Source organism: Aedes aegypti, chromosome 2 (assembly GCF_002204515.2).
Source record: "Aedes aegypti strain LVP_AGWG chromosome 2, AaegL5.0 Primary Assembly, whole genome shotgun sequence".
Lineage (NCBI taxonomy): Eukaryota > Metazoa > Arthropoda > Insecta > Diptera > Culicidae > Aedes > Aedes aegypti.
Window position 1 is genome coordinate 306,329,584 of NC_035108.1, and position 14,933 is coordinate 306,344,516.

Sequence of the window (14,933 nt, forward strand, 5' to 3'; positions counted from 1 at the left end):
TTTTAACGGGTGTACATCTTGTAGGAAAGTTGGTTGAAAAATGGGGGTGGTTCAAAATGACCAAATGGATGGGGTAGAATGCCATTTAGTATGGAGAACTAGTAGTTAGCAACCATGTTCATCCAATCATCGGAAAACCTTAATATCTAGCCAAAAAAGGGAAAACTATTGAATTTCACCGGAAAATCAAGGAAAAATCTACGAGTTTATTTCCAAGGGTTGTGGCGGCAACTCTTGGGTAAACATATTTTAACATCGTTTGGCAAAGAATACAAATTGAAACGTTCTAGGAATGATTTAATGTGGTGAGCCATTTTACCCCATTAGTGCGTCTTGGACCATGTTCCTCTCTTCACCCTAGGTTATAGAAAATTGATAAAAATGCTTCTCTTAATATATTTTTTTGTGTTTTTCTCAAGAAAATCGTAGAAACGTTTTTCGCTGTTTTCGTTGCAATTTTATGCGATTGTCAAGGTCATATTATAGGTCGATAAATAAATAAATTTCTGAAACTATCGTCGAGAGCCAACTTGTGCACTGTCATAGTTTGTATCACATCCAAAAAATATGTTAAATTTGTCCTTAAAAAGCTTATTAAAGGACCTAAACTTTAATCAACTCGTGGGGCAAAACGCCCACCCCTATGGGGTCATGCACAAATTACGTCACGCTCCGAGGGGGGGGGGGGAGGTGGTCAAGCCAAGCGTGACAAGCCATACAAAAATTTCGGAGGACTCATACAAAAAACGTGACAAAGGGGGGGGGGGGGAGGTGGTCAAAAAAGTTGAAATTTAGCGTGACATAATTTGTGTACCATCCCTATTTCATAACATCAAAACAGCCATTTGAATTCAAATTCTACCAAACGTACCAAACGTAATGCCATATTGGAGTTACGCGCAATGTGGAACCATACAAATGTACATTTTTCGCATCAGCATGTATACTATTATTGAACAATAACATCTGAACAAACGCCCGGTTGTATGCAGCATATAAGCAGGCGTGATTGTGTGGGTACGTTTACAGCACGAGTAACACCGAACTCAAGCGGGGCGTTTTACCCCGCAAAACAATACATAGGGGAAGACTGGGTAAGACCGCCCGCCTAAGCAATTTAATTCATATGTAAAAATAAAGAATCAATAAATTATTTTTCTACTTGGCATGTCGCTTTTTGAAGCCTTAGGTATGATCAAAAAATATCACAGGTGTTGTATTTATAAAAATTTATTTATTTCTTGAAGCTTGAAAAAGTGATGTCTTATCACGATTATTTTTAGCGACGGGGTAAAACCGCCCACACGGTGCTCCCCTGACCGTTATTATCAGAAAAAAATCTCCATCAAATCTGTGCTCACCAGTCGTTTTCTATAGCTATGTTGCACGTCTGGGCAAAATTTAAAAAAAATCGTAGGGCCCGTTTTGAAGTTACGCCCTTTTGATTGTATAAGTCTACAAATTCATAGAAAATCTAAGATATTTGAACGGATTTTGATTGGTCGTGATTATCAGAAGTACTAAACTATCAAAATTTAGTTTGAAGTAGGTGTTTTTAGTTATTTGTAAGCTCTGGGCGGAGCTTTGAATGAGAATATTATCAAAATTTTGAGTTACGCCCTTTTGTAAGTCTAACTATTAAAATCACTTATTTTAAATACACTAATTAGGCATCCTAATACCGGTAAACATGTTCAAATGTTCTCAATTACTTATTGCAATTACATGCCTTCAAAGTATTTCACAATGAATCGATTTTCCATAGGCTCATGCGATCAAGGCATAACGGAACCAATTTTGTATTGTTATCACTAGTCATAAAATATTGTTAATACCCAACAAGATGCCTCCGGCTATTCTAGCTAACTTTGTGCTGCCCCAGAAATCAAACCTCAATTACTAAGTAATGCAGTATTGGCCAAATTCTGGCACTTAAGACCACTGTCAATACTTTAGTCACAGGCAAACAGACATAACACTTCTATTATTTTCAAATGTAGTATTTTTAGCAAGGGCGTATATGCTCACGTGACTATGTTTTAATTAAATAAGTTTTCTAGCTGTTACGTCTGTGCTTTTGTGGTAATTTATGGCATACCACAGCGAAAGAATTGTATGAATCGATCAACCCATTCTGCTGAAACATCAAACAATCTACTTGTGGAATCCATGCATTGAAAACAATGAAAAGAATTCAATGAAAAATTCAATTCGATAAATGCTGCTTTTCCATACTATTTACATTGCTATTCATTTTTTTTATAATCGTACTTTTAAAAGGGTTTATCGTGCTTGTGAAACATCTTAAATGTCATTTCGTCTTGTTTGCATCGGATTTCATCAATATTTTTCAGCTGTGAATGGTTTCGAAATCATATCTTCAACTTGTTTTTAAATTTAAATTACAATGTCTTTCCGTCTGTGGAGATATCATTCACTTGTAATGCTGCAATGGATAAATATTTTTATTTATTATTTTTTGGACAGTTGTTGAAGTTTATTGAAGTTAAATTACACTAAATAATTCGAACATATCCTGTTTTGACCCATTATCACCCCCAACGACGGTAGGTAACAAAAACAAATATTTAAAATTAGGCTCTGTAAGTGCTACGATTTCAAATTATATTTAACAAAATGATAACGGATATACTTTACATTATATTTTTCTATTTTATATCGCTGCTTTCTATTTCGTTAATTCCATTTTACTCCATACCCTGCTACCCATAATCGAAAACTGAAGTCCGAAAGTGTTCTCTGACGTCAATTTACGCTTCGATACATAACATGAATTGCATGTTAAATAATCTGAATCGTGAGTTCATTGCTTCACAAAACTATCCAGAATATTGTTATATGAAAACTAACTTGGTACATGATGAAATCGGCTCCGTAATGCCTTATATCACTTGAGCCTATGAAATATCAGTTTATTGTGAGGGACTTTTGCGGCATGTAAGAGCAATGTGTCATTGAAAACATTTGAACGTGTCTGACGTTATTATAATGCCTATTTAATATATATAAGACTAGTGTCTTTGATGGTTACACCTCCAAAAGGGCGTAACTCCATATTTCGTTGATCTTCTCATTCAAAACTCTACCTAGAAGTTACAAATAACTAAAAACACCAAATTTGAAGTAAATTTCCATGGTATATTTCTTCTGATAATCATAACTAGTATAAATCCGTTAAAATATCTCAGATTCCCAGTGAATTTGTAGACTTACACAATCAAAAGGGTGTAACTTCAAAACGGGCCCTACGATTTTTTTAAAATTTTGCCCAAACATGCAGCATAGCTATAGAAAACGACAGGTGAGCACAGATTTGATGGAGATTTTTTTCTGATAATAACGGTCAGGGGAGCACCGTGGCCCACCCACGGGGTAAAAGCGACCACCACGATTTTCGTACACAATTTTGCAAAAAAATATATCAGTTCGCTGTGATTCTAAAAAATATAACGTTTTATGAATTCTACATTGATTAATCCCAACTAACATTCACTCATTTAACAAACACCATTATGGCAGTTTTATCCAGCATCATGTTTTATAACATTTTAATAATTTCCATGGCCAACCTTTGTTAAAGCATTGTTCACACAAATTTGGAGAAAAAAATCAAAGCATGTCGTTGAATACCAACTTTATTTTTCAGCTTTAAAAACGTTTTACAAGCATTTAGTTCAGCTTTTATACGGCTGGTCTAAAAATAATTAAAGACTAATAAAAACAAAAAAATATTTTTCTAGGCACTTTATAAATGTAGTGTGCACTATTATAATGATAGTCTAACAATCTTATTTAAAAATCGCCTGTATACTGGATTCGAACACGAGACCTTCCAATCGTCAGCGGTATACCTTGCCATCTGCGTCATCCTTGAATTGATGATTGTACCGTCCAGTGCAAAATATAAACTTCTCATAGCTGAATATTGACCATGTTCGAGCTTCTATTCGACAACGTCTAATCAACACATGGTACGCTAATCTACAACTGAACAAGCATATTATTCAGCTGCTGTTTAGTGCTGATCCAAGCTGAGTTCAGTCGGCTATTTTTAGCGCACAGTGAGAAAATTTATGTCGATGTTGGTCAAAATAATGTTTATTTACACAAAGTAAAAACAGTCTGAAATGATTAATCTAATTTCATATTAAGTTTTAATTTGTTCAAAACTGATTAATTATCTTAAATAATTTTATAAATTATAGTTTGATTATTTTTTTATTTGTATTTTTCATAAACCTGTTACATATTCATTGAAGTAAAAGTTCTCTGTATGAATATATTTGAATCATTTGAAGGGTTAGTCCTCAGAACCCACCTGAATAGAAAAATATTCGAAAAATGATGCGATTTATATTTTCGGAAATGACCAAGTAAATCATTTTTCTTAGGGCGCAGTATTTATTCAGTTGTGAAGAAATGTCATTTCAAATGTAGCTGGCTATAGACATTTATTTAATCAATTCTGTCAAAGAAATTTCAATTTTTCTTGTACGGAAAAACATCCCGAGCAGGCGAAAAAAGCTTAGCAATAGAAAATATAATATGGATAGCTAAAAGTGATATTAACTTGATAGATATATGATATAAAATATCTGGAAATGATTTCTGAAATAAACTACTAGAACAAAATTGGCATGTCATATTTAGATTCTGTAAGATTTTACCAATAGCTGCGAGCTATTCATTAGATCTGCGTACATCAAATTTTTCATAGGTTTAGAAGTTCCAGGAACAAAATTTTGATATTGTCTTCAGATATTTTATCTCTTATGTCAATAAAGTCAATATCACGCTTTGTTTGTAAGTTTGTCAGTTTGCTCCTACTCGGAATACTTAGCTTAAATGTTTATTTTTGTTTTTCACAATAATTCTGCATTTCTGGAGACTGACCATGTTTACTTTCTGAACAGCTATTTCAAATGTTTTAAGAAAGCATAATTTATGAGCTTTGAAATGCATTCGGAACTCAACACGAATTTCGGATATTTTGTCCATTTTATGAAATTTAGCTATAGTGTGATCGCTTTTACAAGGCTTATTTATTGCTGAACAATGTGTTTGTTAATCGTCATTTTGGCCTCTGTTGGATCAACTGTTCTTATATTATACTGAAGCTGAATTAGGATTTCATAAGATACTTAATCAGCTCTTATTCATGCTTATGTTAAACATGTGGGAATAGCTGAAGTGCGACGCAAGTAAAACGTTAGTTCGTCTTCTGAATATCCTTTTATACATATACATTTGTTTAGTGGAATATTGGCTTTTTAATTGGGGGAAACATGTCTTGTTCAGCTCATTTGTAGAACAATCTTGACTAGTCGAATGAGAATCTTTGGAAACGTTTAATAAGTGGCGATTCAAATTTTGTTCATTCTAATGCATAACGTTGAACATTGATCTAAGCTTGTGTTAAAGAAGCACCTTCTCAGCTCTTTATAGAGCATTTTTTTTTATTCAGCTGCCATTACCATTATTGAACAATAATTAAACATGCATGCTTGTTTGTGGCTCTGAATTGTTAGTTGGGATGTGGATATTGAATCATTTTTAGGGTTTATGAGTTCAAAAAACTTAGGTATATATTTATCATATCCTTAAAACACCCATATTGCGGATTTGGCTTGAATTTTTACCAAAATTGATTAATTTTACTGGAATGGTAATGTACAACGTAGTTACAACTTTAAAAATGATTTAGACATTTGATTTGGTATAAATTAGGGGTGGCGGTCTTACCCCATCAACAGTGGTCGGTTTTACCCCACTTACGCAAATTTCAGAACTATGGCTTTATTTCAAAGCTAAACATTTACGATTCAATTCTCACTTCACTAATGCACATTTCACATTGTTGTTCAAGCATGGACGGGTAATTTGTAATGTTTTTACAAAAAAATCCTTTCCGAAATCCTTAAGTGAGTATCTGTTAAATTTAGATCAAATTCAATATTGACAAGCAGAAACTTTGTTTTTGATATTTGTTATGGAAAATTTCATAAAAATATCATCCTAAATGCTTCGGAATGACAAAAATCTTGTCTTTTTGCAAAGTGCTTGATAAACTTTCAAGAAAACCGCTATTTTTATGCCAAACGGAAGGTGGTCCGTCTTACCCCGGCAGGCGCTCTTACCCCGTCTTCCCCTATGCAGTAAAGCAAGCATTTAAAAAAAAATGATTTATAAAACCCAGAAAAGTTAAAATGGATAGCTGTTTCCACTATTTGATAGAAAACATGTTTGTTTATCCGCTCATCATTAACAAAGAGCATAAAATAATGTTTTTCACATCTAAAATCGCTGCTTTCCTAAATATGGACAAACTACCCCCAGTCCCCCTAACTCTTGCTCCCTAAACAAAGATTCCGGTTGAACGTTAGATCCACGCATGATCCACTAAGGTTGGCTGCTTTAGTGAGTTTCGAAGCCAGTTTGAGGTTGTGGTACTTCTCCATGAACCGCGAACTCTATGTTCTCCTCTTTGCTCAAATCGATGTTAAAGTTGCGTGTTAGGTACATGTTAACTTCAAAACTTCAAAACCTTATAACAGCAAGAAAAATGTGCTTTTCTATGAAAAATAAGACATACCTTGATATTTCCCAATTTTTCAATAGTTTAGTCATGAAAATCAATAGTTTTCATTGTTGGAGTAGATTCGTAGAAAGATTTCCAATCGATTTGTGCAAAAATCTGGAAAATCTATCCGGGCGTTAGTAAGTTATTAACAGTCAAAATCTAACCACTTTTCGTGACGCGAGCGATTTTTCGTTTTTCAAAATTGTACCCCAGTATGTTGCCGTAAGACGTTATCCAACGTCAAAAAAAAATGACTTGAAAGTCAAAATGTTGTCAATTTTGATCCAAAAAAACCGAATTTAGTACTATACCATTTAATTCCACTAGAGTTTGTATCCTTTGACAGATACGCGTATTTCGACCTCAACTGTAAGGCCGTCTTCAGTGTCGTGTACTAGACTCGACTTGAAGAAAACCATCGTATGCACACATTATATATTAACACTAGGTATAAACCTATTTCCCTACCCACTATTATTATTATTATTATTATTATTATTTTAACTTAAAATTTATGAGCTTTAGGTACATTCCATCCCTCTTTTGTTGAAACTTTAAATGCTGAAAGGTACATCACGGGAACGATTAGTAGGTACCAAGTTGAATAGCCATGTATTGCCGTTACCGTTGTCTCTGTTGAGTAGCGTCGTAGGTACCTGTTTGCAAATTTCCAGACTCTCCGCCACATCCAGTTTCCAAGGAGAAGAAACATTTCTCAAAATTTTGATATCGGCCGTCGTAATTGTATGTCCTTCTGAAAAGATATGTTCTGCCACCTTAGATTTGAAATCGTATGTCATCCCCTTGTCTATCGTCTTCTGAGCTTTTCCTATTTCCGCTAAGTGTTCCTTGAATCTAACCTCTAGAGACCGCTTTGTTTGACCAACGTAGACCTTGCTGCAGTGGGAACAGCTGATTTTGTAAACACCAGCCTTGTTTAGTGTGTTTACCGGATCCTTGGTAGAGCCTAACGAAGTTCTAAGTTGGTTGTCTCTGCTGGAAAATACCAAATCGATTCCGAAATTCCTTAGCTTTGGGCGGAGCTGTTTGCTGATGTGTACGTCGTATGGGATGGAGACTCTCTTCGTGGGTTCGGTGATAGGGGTTAGTGTCGTCAAAGCATTCCGAATTCGCTGTCTTTCCTTTTTGTCGATGATAGCTTTTATCGTCCTTTCCTTGTATCCGTTGATCCTTGCCGTCTCGTAGATATATTCCAGTTCCTTGGTCTTTCCGTCTTCGCTGAGGGGTAGAGTCTGCATCCTGTGGATCATGTGGTGAAACGCTGCCATCTTATGCTGGAACGAATGATTCGATGTGTAAGGGATAACTCGCTGGGTGTTTGTAGGCTTCCTGTAGATTTCGAAGTTGTAAGTTGAACTTTCTTCCCTGGTGACAAGTAGATCCAAAAATGGTAGTTTTCCATCCTTCTCCTCCTCGTGGGTGAACTTGATATCCTTGTGTACGCTGTTGATTGTATCCAAAATTTTAGCCAGATCGTTCCGCTTGATAACGCTGAAAATGTCGTCGACATATCTCCACCATTTATCCGGTAATACTCCTTGTTTCTTTAAATTTTCCTCAAAATTCGCCATGAATAGTTCGCACAAAAACGGGGAGAGAGGGTTTCCCATGGGGGCTCCTTTCGTCTGTTTGTAGAAATTTCCTCGAAATTGAAAGTAGTTTTCGTCCATGCACAATCTTGCCAACCTCATGTATGTCCTCACCTTCAGCAGTTCACAGTAGAGCAATTGACACACCTCAACAAGGGGTTAGGATATGCGGTGACTACGAAGCCTGATGTGGAGAAAATCATCGTAGACATGGAAACAGCAATCATCCAAAACGTACCAATAAAGGACCAGAACACAACGAGGAACATCGTAGCAAAGGCCATTACAACAGGACAACGAAGCAAGGCAGACAAGGACGAGACGAGGATCGTGAAAGAACTCAAGGATAAACCAGTATTCTACATCAAGGCGGATAAAGGCAACGCAGTCGTCATCATGGACAAGACGGATTACGACGAACAAATGGCGAAAAAGATCAACGAAGGCCCCTACCGACATTTGAGAGTGGATCCACTACCCGGACTCATCAAGCTCACGGACAAAACCCTGAAGGACTGCAAGGCAATTATTGGCGAGGCTCGTTTGAAAGAATCAAACCCCATTCTTCCACGGATTAAAGGACTACCGAAGATTCACAAACCAGGAAAGGAAATGCGAGAAATCATCTCGGCCGACGGATCCCCCACTCATAAACTGGCGAAATGGTTAGTCAAGGAATTCCAGAGTATGCCGAATCCATTCCCCACTAGGTCAGTTAAAAACACCCAGGAGTTCTCCCAGAAACTATTAGAGTCAGGACACATCGAAGATGACGAGATGATGGTTTCTTTCGACGTAGCGGCTCTTTTCCCCAGCGTTCCAGTAAAGGATTCCCTAAATCTTCTCGAGGACTGGTTACTACCCCAAAGGACGGATGCAGCATGGAAAGGAAAGGTCAGGACATACATGAGGTTGGCAAGATTGTGCATGGACGAAAACTACTTTCAATTTCGAGGAAATTTCTACAAACAGACGAAAGGAGCCCCCATGGGAAACCCTCTCTCCCCGTTTTTGTGCGAACTATTCATGGCGAATTTTGAGGAAAATTTAAAGAAACAAGGAGTATTACCGGATAAATGGTGGAGATATGTCGACGACATTTTCAGCGTTATCAAGCGGAACGATCTGGCTAAAATTTTGGATACAATCAACAGCGTACACAAGGATATCAAGTTCACCCACGAGGAGGAGAAGGATGGAAAACTACCATTTTTGGATCTACTTGTCACCAGGGAAGAAAGTTCAACTTACAACTTCGAAATCTACAGGAAGCCTACAAACACCCAGCGAGTTATCCCTTACACATCGAATCATTCGTTCCAGCATAAGATGGCAGCGTTTCACCACATGATCCACAGGATGCAGACTCTACCCCTCAGCGAAGACGGAAAGACCAAGGAACTGGAATATATCTACGAGACGGCAAGGATCAACGGATACAAGGAAAGGACGATAAAAGCTATCATCGACAAAAAGGAAAGACAGCGAATTCGGAATGCTTTGACGACACTAACCCCTATCACCGAACCCACGAAGAGAGTCTCCATCCCATACGACGTACACATCAGCAAACAGCTCCGCCCAAAGCTAAGGAATTTCGGAATCGATTTGGTATTTTCCAGCAGAGACAACCAACTTAGAACTTCGTTAGGCTCTACCAAGGATCCGGTAAACACACTAAACAAGGCTGGTGTTTACAAAATCAGCTGTTCCCACTGCAGCAAGGTCTACGTTGGTCAAACAAAGCGGTCTCTAGAGGTTAGATTCAAGGAACACTTAGCGGAAATAGGAAAAGCTCAGAAGACGATAGACAAGGGGATGACATACGATTTCAAATCTAAGGTGGCAGAACATATCTTTTCAGAAGGACATACAATTACGACGGCCGATATCAAAATTTTGAGAAATGTTTCTTCTCCTTGGAAACTGGATGTGGCGGAGAGTCTGGAAATTTGCAAACAGGTACCTACGACGCTACTCAACAGAGACAACGGCAACGGCAATACATGGCTATTCAACTTGGTACCTACTAATCGTTCCCGTGATGTACCTTTCAGCATTTAAAGTTTCAACAAAAGAGGGATGGAATGTACCTAAAGCTCATAAATTTTAAGTTAAAATAATAATAATAATAATAATAATAATAGTGGGTAGGGAAATAGGTTTATACCTAGTGTTAATATATAATGTGTGCATACGATGGTTTTCTTCAAGTCGAGTCTAGTACACGACACTGAAGACGGCCTTACAGTTGAGGTCGAAATACGCGTATCTGTCAAAGGATACAAACTCTAGTGGAATTAAATGGTATAGTACTAAATTCGGTTTTTTCATCTACTTATAGGTATTCTACTAAACAGCTCGAAGATTTATTATCAATTTTGATCCAGTTCAATTACGATTAAGGTGAAACATCTCGGCATCCAAAGATGGCCGACTTGTGCCCCTACTCACGTTTTTAAAGGCACTAATCTGGAGAAATGCAAATGAACTGTAAAATGTTGAGTCGACAATCAGGAAGGAGCGACCAACACAGCTCTGGTTCTCACAAGTTCCTACCTCGCGCTTCCACGGGTCAAATGATGACAAAGACCAGAGTGGATCTAGATAAGAGTGGCGTCAATGTCAAAATTGGAACAGCGGCGAACTGTCATTTCCATACAAATCCGCGTTCCAATCGAGCAGGAGACCTGTCAAAACTGGAACATGACGTCACTCTTATTTACAGGCACTCTAACAAAGACCACCAGCTAAGGGTTGCGTACTTAGCTGGTAGTGCAGCCTGGGCACTGTTGTCCTTCTGACATCTGCTAGAGTGAGGAGGTACGTTCTGAGCGTCTGTACACCACGAGGTGTGGCTCAAACAGCGTCTGTTCTGGCATCCAGCGGCTGAGTATGAAATGCTGTATCACGTCAGCTATACCTAAGATGGCAGCCCCATCAACGTGATGTAGGTAGCGCGACCCTGGTTAGGTAGCTTACCGAATTCATTATCCACCACGAAAAATGGAGAAAGAAGAAGAAACGAACGTTATTTTCGGCAACCGACCTGGCAACGAAATATGGACTATGATTGGAAACTCGGTACCTGGAACGTCAGGACCTTAGATGAACCTGGACGAGTGAGCCTTTTGGCTCGTGAATTGCGAAAAGTTGGCGTTTGCGTGGCTGCTATTCAAGAAGTGCGTTGGCTAAGATCTGGAGAACGTGAATTCAGAGCGGTAGACCCCGTCGCTAACACCGCATTCAAATACAACATCTACCACAATCACCGCTGAACATGGAGTCGGTTTCATAGTGATCGGGAAGCAGATGAAGCGAGTTATTAGGTGGAGGCCGATCAACGAGCGGATCTGCGTATTGAGGATTCAGGGCAAGTTCTTCAACTACAGCTTGATGAACGTCTATGCACCGACTAACGACAAACCCGATGACGTGAAGGATGCGTTTTACGAATGTCTCGACAAGATCTATGGAGAATGCCCAAAATACGACGTGAAAATTGTCATCGGTGACGCTAATGCGCAGGTCGGAAAAGAGGACTTCTTCCGCCCTATCATTGGTAAAGAGAGCCTTCACTCTGTTACCAACGACAACGGCCTACGTTTAGTGAACTTTGCTGCCACCAGGGGGGTGGCCATCAGTAGCACCTACTTTGCACGCAAGGATATCCACAAGCACACCTGGCAACACCCAAATGACGATTTTTGCAGCCAAATCGACCATGTTCTGGTAGACGGCCGCAATTTTTCCGATGTCATCGATGTTAGAACTTTCAGGGGTCCTAATATCGACTCAGACCACTATCTCGTTGAAAGCAAAATTCGAGCGCGATTTTTAACCGTTTCGAGTTCTAGAAATAGCCGATCGTTGCGTTTCAATATCCAACGCCTGCCAGCAGATGGCGTAGCAGCGGACTATCATCAAAAGCTCGACGAGCGGATTAGCGAAATCGACGAAAGCGTCAACCTCAGCGATCTGTGGGAGTCAGTCCACGGAGCGGTGAGCACAGTACCGCGAAAGTGGTAGGTACTGCTCAACGAAGACCAAGAAACGGTTGGTTCGACGAGGAGTGCCAGAGAATGACGAACGAGAAGAACTTGGCTAGAAGCCGGATGCTGGTGTCTGGTACTCGTCAGAGCAGAGAGCGGTACAAGGAAGCAAGGGCAGCCGAAAAACGGATCCGTTGCAGAAAGAAAAAGGAGCATGTAGAGGTAGTAATTGCTCAGGCGCAAGAAGCTATGGAACAGAACAACATGCGACGGTTCTACGAGTCTGTAAATGGTGTGCGGAGAAAAACAGCGCCGCCATGTGCAACGACAGCGAAGGAAACTTGCTGACAGATAAAACAATGGTGGCCGCCAGGTGGAAAGAGTACATGGAGTCATTATAAAACGGAGATAACGGAAGTGGATCTGGTAGCAGAATTCAAATCGTTGATGATGAACAGGCTGTGGAACCTCCAACGCTAGATGAGGTAAAGAAAGCTATCAATGGGCTGAAGAACAACAAGGCTGCTGGGAAGGACGAGCTCCCGGCCGAACTTCTCAAACACGGAAGTGAGCAGCTGCACGAACTCTTTCACCGTATAATTTCGAGGATATGGGAGGAAGAACAAATGCCTACTAGTTGGTTGGAAGGTCTCATGTCCTCTTTGTACAAGAAAGGGCATCGACTGGAGTGCGCCAATAGGGTCCTAAAATGTTTAATGAAATCTTGTTTTTATTTAATAACACGAAAGAACATGATACTGCAACTACTTTAGCAATTTTTCCCGCTCAAATAACAGATATATCATATTAAAACTTTGATTAAAAAAATGGATCCAATCCAATATGTACCCAAATTTTGAGTTCAAGCCAAGGGGTGTGACAAAATCTAAAGAAACATGAAAAAATGTTTTTTAAACTTAAACCAACGAAAAACATTAAAAAATTGAGTAAACATGTGTTTTTGGCCTAAACTTAAGCGTTTGGCACTAAAATTGGGACAGGGCTTTAGGACCCTATTACCGAGGGATAACACTCCTTAATTCGGCATACAAAATCATGTCTGGAATTCTGTTCAACAGATTGAGACCGTATGAGGAGTCCTTTGTCGGCGAATACCAAGCTGGTTTTCGAAAAGGCCGATCAACGACGGATCAAATGTTTATCCTGCGTCGAATCCTAGATAAATTCCGGGAGTACAACTTAGACTCATCATCTGTTTGTAGATTTCAAAACAGCGTACGATTCAGTGAAGAGAAACGAGTTGTGGCAAATTATGTCCGAACATGGCTTTCCGGCGAAACTGATTAGACTGATTCGTGCAACGCTTGATGGATCGAAATCAAGTGTGCGGGTGGTGGACGAGATTTCGTCATCATTCGTAACCGTAGATGGATTGAAACAGGGTGATGCTCTTTCTAACTTGCTGTTTAACATAGCGCTCGAAGGTGCTATCAGGAGAGCCAGTGTGCAGAGAAGCGGTACCATTATCAAACGTTCTCATATGCTCCTTGGTTTTGCGGACGATATCGACATCATCGGGATTGACCGTCGGGCAGTGGAAGAGGCGTTCGTGCCTTGAGACAGCGAGGATCGGGCTCACGACCAACATCACAAAAACGAAGTACATGATAGCTGGTGGTCAACGTGGGTCAGAACGTGTTAGTGGTGGCGAAATGGTGCTAGGTGGTGAACAGTTTGAAGTGGTGAAAGAGTTTGTGTATCTTGGAACACTAGTGACATGTGATAATGATGTTACCCGTGAGGTGAAAAGACGTATTGCAGCTGCGAGTCGGGCTTTCTACGGGCTCCGTTACCAGCTGAAGTGCCGGAAGAACGACAAGCAAAGATAATGTTCAACAGAGAACCCGGACGAGGCCGCCGACTTCGTGGTAGGCCGCGCACACGATGGCTTTTTGCAGTTGAGGAGGACTTAAGGGCACTTAACGTTTAAGGCGACTGGAAGCGATTGGCTCAGACCGAGCCCAGTGGAGAAGACTCATCCATTCGACGCAGATTCATCGTAGCGAATTGTAGCCCATCTAGTATCAAGTAAGTAATCTGGAGAAATAGTTGACAAACGTTTCTGATCTGCTTAGGGTTCATTCAAATATTACGTAACGTAAAATTTACCAATTTTGGACCCCCTCCCTCCCCCACGTAACAGATTTTGTATGGAAATTTTTAATTTTTTGTATGAACCGTAACACTATGTCAGACCCCCTCCCTCCCCTTGTTGCGTTACGTAATATTTGAACAATCCCTTATTTCAAGCTTTCTGCTAGTGCATATAGCCAAACTAGAAAGCGCACTGTTGTTGGATGCTTCCCAAGTAACCACAAGCATTATAACATTGCAGGTATTCTACTGCATATCAAAAATATTGATGCGACTTTGCTTTTATTAGACAAATTTCAAGAGCTGTCAGGCGATAGAGCATTAACGCTACATTACAAATGTATCAATGCACTAATATTACTTTATGAATTGCTTGGTGGCTTTATTAATAATCTTGCATTAGTTTGACTGTATCATGGCCCTTTCCCACCTTTTAACTACTTTACTTTAGGCTTACGGCAATACAGCTGTTTTGTATACTTGGGTAGCCATATGTGTTAAAATTCACGTTAATAAATCAAAAAATATGTACTTATTACATATGAATTCCAATTGTTTGTTTGAAATAATTAAATAAATATTCGGTGAAAACTGGTAAAAGAGTTCTTTGTGAAA